At 39.3% G+C, this 8822-nt stretch overlaps 1 long non-coding RNA gene across 1 annotated transcript; it reads right to left on the bottom strand.

The window, feature by feature from the left end:
- Positions 1–968: 968 nt before the first annotated feature.
- LOC109304839 lies at positions 969–2863 on the bottom strand. Its single transcript, XR_002099480.1, has 2 exons — positions 2826–2863; positions 969–2324 (listed from the first exon to the last, which is right to left on the bottom strand). It is a non-coding gene; the product is annotated as an uncharacterized LOC109304839 (long non-coding RNA).
- Between the last annotated feature and the right edge of the window lie 5959 nt (positions 2864–8822).

Raw genomic sequence — 8822 nt, 5'->3', positions numbered from 1 at the left:
AAACTAGCATACAAACCCCATAGTCTCCAGGGGGTCATTCATCTTGTTCTTGTCAATACAATCTCAGTCTCACTGCTTGGCTGTTTTCTGCGCATGACCAAATAGACTAGCTTTACAAAGAGAATGTTGCAAAGGATGTGCGTGTTTTGTTCCTGTTTGGTTCTGTCATGTAATTTTTGTGGAGGAGAAGGAAAGTACCTCACATTTTGGGAGTAACTGGCTTCTCTAATAGCTGCTTTGCATTTTTGCAGCCCACACACTGACATCTGAACTTAGTAATTTACATAAATAGACAAACAGAATGAGTGTGAAGCAATATTTGGATGATAATTAATGATGGAAAACACTTTGCATTTCAGAGTCTACCGCCCTTCCCACAGCGCTTATGTAAGAATCTTAGACATTTTAGTCTTATTTGGCATACAGTTGAAAGATTATATTATGGGCTCAGTTACTGTGAATCAAAATTAAAGTCTGTGTTTGTGTTAAAAAAGTCCACAATATCAAATGTATGCCTGATAAGTTATTGAAAAGAAGCCCAATAATCATCTTATAGGAAATAAGTGCCTTTCTTCCCAGGAATTCAGTAAAGGGTTAATCCAGGCACTCCTGCTATAATATATCCACAGTTCTGCATCAAATGTTATTTTAAAGAATTCTGAGATTTTTCAAAGTGAAAGCAGCTTTTATATGTACAATATTATATCAGTCTTATTTTACTGCTATTGAGAAAAAAACCTAATGAAAAAGGATTACAATTTTTTCTAATGACTTGGTACTTACAATTACTATGTTTAGATTGTTGTTTTACCCAAATGGACCCAAAGACCACTAAATTGTGTGAGTAGGGAGGTTTCAGATAATGGTTCTGTACGTGATAGAACTACGGATCAGACATCAGCAGGCCACAGTGGACCTTTTCTGGCTGTTGTGAGAACAAGTCCAGAAGGCAGTCAAGTTGAAAAAAGTAATGTAAATTGTTCTTTTATTTAATGAACTTTGTGTACAGTGTGGAGGTAAAAGGGAGAAACAAATAAATGCATTAAATGCCTGTCCCATCATAAAATATTTTAACATTTGAAATAGTTTAAACTTTTTTTATTAATACTATGTTGGGCTTTTGCTGATAGTAGCATGCTGGCAGCCAGCTGCCCAACTAACATAAAGGAAATAAGTTTAAGAAAATGTAACTTGATTTCCATAGTTAAGTCTTTTCCCCATTAAAATAAGCCCTCAATATTTTTTATTATTAGCTTTAACAAAGGCATGTTTAAAGAACTCCATTATTGGTAAAAAGCAGTAAATGTATAAATATAGCCTTGGTCATAGAGCACAATGCAATTGACCCCATTACTTATCAACTTACTGCTGTCACTCTGCCTCAAAGAACTTCATCCATTCTGAAATTTTATTAATGGTATACCCAGGGCTGGACACAGGCACGGGCGAATTGGGTGGCTGCCCGGGGACCAGACAGAAAAGGGGCCCAAAAATGGTAATTTTTTTTCATTGTCCAATTATTATCATCATCTCTGGCAAAGGAGGGCCGGATACTAAAAGTTTGCCTGGGGCCGCCAGGAGTCTAGGTACAGTGCTGGGTATACCACATCTATACTCAGAGGGTGAGGCTGATATTTCAGAATCAGCCAATGGAATAAGTGTTTACAAACTGCACAATGGAGCAGAACAGACAGGATTAATGCAACCATATTAATGCAAGCCAGCAGTATAACATCTGCCAGAAATATTTCACCTAGAAGAAATGATGAAGAGGGAGATATGTTTAAAGGAGGATCTTCCAGTGTTCTGCCTGGAACAGATGCGTAACAGTTAATGCCTGCCTGTAAAACTCTGGGAACCAGTAGCTTTCCTTGAGGTTAAAGGAAAACTGAGCTTAGCTGTCTGTCCTAACCCGTTCTTCTTTTTGGAAGGCAAAGTCGTTTGCAAGCTTGGCAACAAATGTGAGGGACTTTCCAGGCCTTCCTCAGGGAAAGAAAGCTGCTTAGGAATAGACTAGTTAACACCTGAGTCAGTGTTCATCTACTGTAGGTTCTTTGTAGTTTTATTTTGATTAAAGAGAGTTTTCCCTACCTTGCCCTGAGGAGCATTTTCTTCATAGTTCTTGCCCTGACCTGTTGTGTTGGTGGATGTTGTCATAATAGGACTGAACATCAGTTTATAAATCACAAAAAACAGCATTACTGTGTCAGCTACAAAACTGGATATTGGATTACAATGCCTAGGAAAGTGAAACCACCACTAGTTTGCTGTTTGTGATCAGAGGACGGCACTCTGTTATTTAAATCTGGAGGTGGAGGCACAGGCTGGAAAAACAAAATAAAAATGAGCGTGCTTAGTGGCTCTCAAAAAAACTTGAGGGAGTTAATAGTACATAACCTTTAAAACTAGACACATGAAAGGGTGCAGAAAATGGGTCACGTAACCCTAGCAGATCTAAATAAATATACTTTCCTTAATAATTTTGTTGGGAGAGACTTCCTAGAGTTCTAATAGTCATCCTTAATTCAGTAGTGGTACTGTAAATTTTGTCAAAGAAAGCTATTTAGCTTGCCACTGGCCAATGAAGACATGACCTTAACCAATCTGTCTTTTAAAATGTGTTAACTTATTAAAAAAATTATAATGCACATATATGACATTTTACATGTTTATAAATAAGTTTGAATCTTGTAGAATCAGCTGTTTAGAGACAGGCAAACAAAAATCCCATTTGAATATATAGGAAGTATGTTGTTTCTCTCTCCTCCCCAGTCAAAACTAAAACAGTTCATCTGGTTTTGTTCAGCTTTCCAAAAACCTCTCACCTTTGGACTGAGATCAATGATGGAAAATTTCAGGCTGAAAGAAATATTAGAAAGAATTATGAGAACGGGAGAGGAGACTATCAGAATGGAGCTGTCATTTCCAAACACTTCAGTCTTATCTATGGTGCCTGCTACACTAGATAGCTTCAGTGATAATTTCAGTTCTGTTGATTACAGGTTACTTTAGCTTGCTCTTATGCCCTAACTAGACTTTCAGTTTAGTCTGCCATCCCCCCGCAATGTATTTAATACCATGAGTTCTTGTCTGTACATTCTTGAAAAACATCCTTGTGGGATAACATTTTAATCAGTGGCACCACACTGTGATTAGGTGAGTAAGATTACCTTTCTGACTATACCTGCATAATACCTATTGTACGCAGGCACCTCCTAGACAGTCTAATCCTGCAAGTCTTTATTCAGATGGGCAGTTGTTTACATGCAGCAGAATGAGTTATACTTTCTGTCACAAACCTGCCACCCAGATTACTGTTCAGAACTAAAAGCATGAAGCTCATTTGCTACAATTTTATTACATTTGTCATTTGATAAAATCTTTCAAATACGTATATGAGTGTAAATCAATGATGTGAAAGGTATTAAACTTCCCCAGATTACACTAAGTTCATGCTTATGTAACCTTTCCTCAGAGTTCCTGATACGCAGGCCTGTTTAACCTTATAGCTATCCTTATAATATGTATAAATACTAGTTTACATAGGGGGTCTTTATATATTGTTTCCAATTATCTTGTCTTGGATAGGAGTGTACATCTTGTGCATTATCCCCTGGAACTAGACATCTTTCTGTTAAACTAGTGACCAATATATCACTAAATAAACAGACATGCAACCCTGGATCAAGTGATTGGGCTGCGTTTTATTCTGGGGGAACTGGCTTCCTTTTGAACTGTAACAGCTGATACCTTTTGGCTTTAAGCCCAGGATCCTGTTTACTTGGACTGCCGTGATTCCTCCTTGGAGGTCCAATGACAGTCAAAAAAAAGGCACCAGTTGAATCTGTTCAGAAGTGCTAATACATAAGGCACATATTTTTTAATGCTTCCTGTAACTTCAGAGGACATCCTGCGGTATATCCAAATCCTTCAGTAATCGTTCTTTGCATTTATATACAAAGGTTTTCATCCAAGCAAACGTCTTAAAGTACTTTAGTAAAAAGCATTTCATGGCTTTTGAAATGTAAAAGTGGTGGAAAAGACCCTAGGGCACCTCAGAACTACAAAGCATATGGCTGCTATGTTCCAGTGGAGAACTCCCAAGTTCAGCTGCAAGTGTGAAGGAAAGTTTGGGGAAGAATGAAGGAAATAAGCAGGGCCCCATCTTCCTCTCACATAGAAAATACCAGAGAAAAATACCATAGCAAATGTTGTGATGTTAGACACTGTTTCTACTCCTCCCTCTTTTGAGGAAGGATGTGAACCCCCATGTGCACTCACTTATCTATGAATTGATAAAGCAGGAAGCCAGGCCTCTAAATACACTGGAGCATGACGGTCTGCATGAAAAAAATCAAACCATAAGGGCATCTGTGTACAGAACCAATAAGCACAGTAGTGTTGCATGGCTGTCCTTTGCTTTAGCTGAATGCTCTTGAGTAAATGCAGTTGATTTCCTAGAGCTTTTTGAGACTTTTGTAACTTACACTGAGCATGTCCACACATTCATTAATGTGCTGTAGTTACTGTGCATTTAGTTTAGTACTTTCTGAATGACTGAATACACAGTAACTACATTTACTGCGTGGTAGCACCAGCGCGTGTTTTTTTGTGACACTTACTGTGCAGTAGCCTAATAACACTGTGCAGTAGGTTATTAGCATGGTTTTTGACAGTCTCACTACTGCACAGTATTATTAGGCTACCGTCCAGTAAGCGTCTTGTGTAGACATGACCACAGTTTGTTTCTTTCCAAGCCTTCTACCAGAAGGGGAAAATCTGTGGTTATAAAGCATAAAGAATGCTGAGGCAAGGATTTGGGGTCCCAGGAGGTGTGCTGTCTGCTGAGAGCCTATATTCAGGATGTACAGAAAAACTGCCAAGGCTCACCCATCCCTCAGCCCACTGGTTTTCAAACTGTTTTGCAGAACCCTGGGGTTCCACGAAGAGACTGAGGGTAATGGTGAAGCAGGGCAGGAGTGGTGTGCCACCCTTACCAGGCTGGGTTGCCTGGCTTTGCATCAGCCAGAATAGGATTTGTGAACCTGAGATGGGGAAAGTATGAGGTCAGCAGAACTAAGCTGCTAGACTTCAAAAAGGCAGATTTCAACCGACACAAGGAGTTAATGGGCATGGTGCCATGGGAAGACAGATTGAAGGATAAGGCACCCAAGAGGGCTGGAAGCTTCTAAAGGGTACACTATTGGCAGCCCAACAAGAAACTGTTCTGATATGATGGAAGCATAAGAAGAATGGCAAGAGACCAATGTGGATGCATGAGGAGCTTCTTGGATGCCTCAAATGCAAAAGGAAGGCATATGGGCAATGGAAAGGTGGATAGATCATTAAGGAAGTATACCAGGAAATAGCAAGAACTTGCAGGAACAAAATCAGGAAGGCAAAGGTAAAAATAAGAAGTTGGGGGGGAAGGTAAAAATGAGCTGTGAGTGAAGTTAAAGACAACAAGGAGAGGTTTTATAAGTATGTTAACCAGAAAAAAAGGCCCAGGAAACTGCAGGTTCACTGTTAAATAGCCGGCATGGAGAACTCTAACAGAAGATGCAAAGGAGACAGAGCCACTTGACAGTTACTTTGCTGTTAACCTGCCACCAGACACCTAATAAAGACTAGTTGGATAAGGAAGGGGTGAGATAACAAAAAAGCTAGAGAGCTCTTAATGGGTCTGAATGAATTCAAGTCAGCAGGGCCTAATGAACTTTATGCCAGGGTACTATAGGAACTGGCAGACAACGTCTCTGAACCCTTGGCAATGATCTTCATGAAGTCATGGGAGATGGGCGAGGTACCAGAAGACTGGAAAAGGGCCAATATAGTGTCCCTCTTTTAAAAATGGCAAAAAAGAGGATCTGGGGAACTACAGGCCAGTTAACCTCATGTCAATACCTGGGAAGTTACTAGACTATATCCTAAGAAAATCCATTTTCAAGCATTTGGGGGAGGAAAGGCTATTCACAAGAAACCAGCATGGATTTATGATGAAGAAATCATTCCAAATAAATTTGCTTTCCTTCTTCAACAAGATAGCTAGTTGGGTGGGAGAACGGAATGCTGTGATATAGTGTATCTAGATAGCTTTTGATATGGTTCCATGTGATCTTTTTAAACAAAGTGAAGAAATGAAGGCTGAAAAAAACTACTGTATGGTGGATTGACAACTGGCTCTGTAGCCACAAGCAAAATTATAAATCAATCTATGTCAGAATGGTAGGAGTTTTTGAATGGAGACCCCCAAGAGTCCATCCTCGGCCAGTGCTGTTCACCATGTTTACTGTATTAATAATGTGGATGCTGGCATAGGAAGCTTCTGGCGCAAAACTGCAGACAACACAGAACTGGGAAGGACTGTGAACATGCTGAAGGACTGGAGCACGATTCAGAAGGATCTTAAGAGATTGCAAAACCAGGCTGAATCTTGAAGTCTAATGCTGACAAATGCAAGGTATTACACTTTGAGACAACCCCCCATGCAATAACTGGATTTTATTCATGAAAAAATTATGACAAATTAATAAATTGTCCAGGTATAGATTCTAAGTATTGAGGGAGGGGGCTATCTTAAATTTGAAGTTTTCTTGGATTCAGGTAAATACAATCTCTTTCTTGCTGCAGAGAGAAAACACAGACCAATGGCTTGGAGTTGCAGCAATCAGGAAAAACTTCATCACTGTTAGAACTGTGAGGCAATAGAATAGATTGCCTAGGGAAGTTGTGGACTCTCCATAATTGGAGGTGTTCAAGCGGTTGGGCAGGCATTAGTCAGGGATGTTTTAGGAGTAGCTATGCCTGTGCTTTATTACGGGTACACTCTATGCTTCTGGGCTTTGCTGTTTGCCACATGGGGCCAGGAAGGATTTTTTCCCCTTTCCTGTTGATACATATGACAGGGTGTTTTTCTTCCCTCATTCCTCCAAAACACTGCAGCTAGTGCTGAGGATTTTGATTTGGGTGTGCCAATGCTCCTGGTTGAAACAAATCTGGAGGGTCCTGGCTAGAGTGTTTTAACCCTCCACTCAGGGTTGGACCTAGGGTCAGGGAGGAATTTTACTCCATGGTCAGATTGTGGGAAGTTTTGCCTTCCTTTGGAGTGGGGGGCATGGCCCTCTTCCTTGCATTGCTCGATCGTATTTTAACGACTGTCACAGCAGTAGAACATTGGCCAGCATTGTTGCCCTGTTTTATCTGTAGCAGGTTAGGGTGTTAAACTCTGTGGTTGTGTCAGGGTTGACTGTGTAGTTTTACTAACAAACTGGACAATTGATTTGTATAGGATGCTTTGGGTAGGGATGAACCTGGCAGGGAGGCTGGACTAGGTGACCTCTGAAGGTCCCATCCAGCCCTTCTTTTCTATGATCCTATGATTTCGTCTTCCATTTTTTAACTTGTATAAAAAGACATTCTGTATTTAACAAAGGTAAATACAGTATTTATAAAGAATTTACAAAGAATTACTCAGAAGGAACAATACCTATCAAGGACTATGCAACATGAAATAATATTTTGTCATGTTTTCAGATTGACAAACAATACTTTATTACCAAACTACACTAATAAATACCAACACCTATGCTTTGCCTAAAAGTTTTACAAATGGCTATGTCTGGCTACATACAAGATAAACTCTTTGTGGGTAAGGACTGCTGTCACTTACATTTACAGCATGAAGCGCAGATAATACGTCACTAATAAATCATAGTACAAATCAACAAGCATGTACCTGTACAGTTTGGGTCTGCTAATGTGTGAATTAGTATTTCCATGTTAAAGTGCTACTTGCTTAATCTATTCACAAACAATAAATTTGAGGTTGAAAGTGCCTCAGTTGTGTTTAGCAACAACCAGCCCAGCATTAAGCCTTACCAAAATACTGGCCTCCTAAAGAGAAATCTGTATTGGAATTTCTGGAAATCAATTCTGTGTCATCTAATCTCTAATTTGCCATCACCAAACCTGATTTAGGTCCTCCTCCTCAGTCTTAGCCTGACCTCCTCTTTCAGTCTATGGTGGAAATATGTTGCTGGTTATATTATTTGTTACATAAAATACTCTTTATTTTTAAGATTATACTTTTAAATATAGCAAGAAAGCTTCAATTAGAAGAAAATATCCATAACTTTAAAAGACTATACTTTTAACTACAGCAACTGAAACAGGTTGGATTAACTTAAAAAAAGTTATAGGTACATTGTTTCTTAAAATAGATAGGTATAATGTTAAAGGTACATTAGAAAATGTGACGTTATAAAGTTATAAAGTTGACTCAATATTAACGCCCAATGGCTAGCATAAATCAGATTGGTGATGGTGAGATCTATGCAGGATTACACGGAAGCTGAAAACTATCAAGATTCTTTATTTGTTCATTTCCAGATAGTCTACTATCAAAATATTTCAAAAGGTACACAACTTTTTATATAAAGAGAAGGGTGATTGCGCCCGAATGCTTGCAAGGGACCTTTTCTCAACTACTCAGTTGGTTTAATAAAAGAGATCACATCTACCCAAAGAACCTTGCCAATTTAAAACATTTATATGTGATAACTGGCCTTAATTTGCTACTACATTATTCTAATCTGTACTATTTACTGCTCCAACTGGATACAGACAGGTTATTTTACACTCTTTTTTCCTACTCCCTGGGAACTTCTACCCCTTTTTCCATCCCTACTCAGATTTTGTTTTCCCTTCCCTTGCTGCCTCCTCCTTTTCCCCACTGACATGCCCAAGGTGAATCTGGCCCATATAGCACTTCATTCTCAGCTCTTGCTGGGTATGATGCAGAGTGACACTGACCTGTGTGCATG

Source organism: Gavialis gangeticus, unplaced genomic scaffold (genome assembly GCF_001723915.1).
Source record: "Gavialis gangeticus isolate Ggan-Ray unplaced genomic scaffold, GavGan_comp1, whole genome shotgun sequence".
In the NCBI taxonomy this organism is placed as follows: domain Eukaryota; kingdom Metazoa; phylum Chordata; order Crocodylia; family Gavialidae; genus Gavialis; species Gavialis gangeticus.
This window is presented reverse-complemented; position numbering and strand designations above follow the sequence as displayed.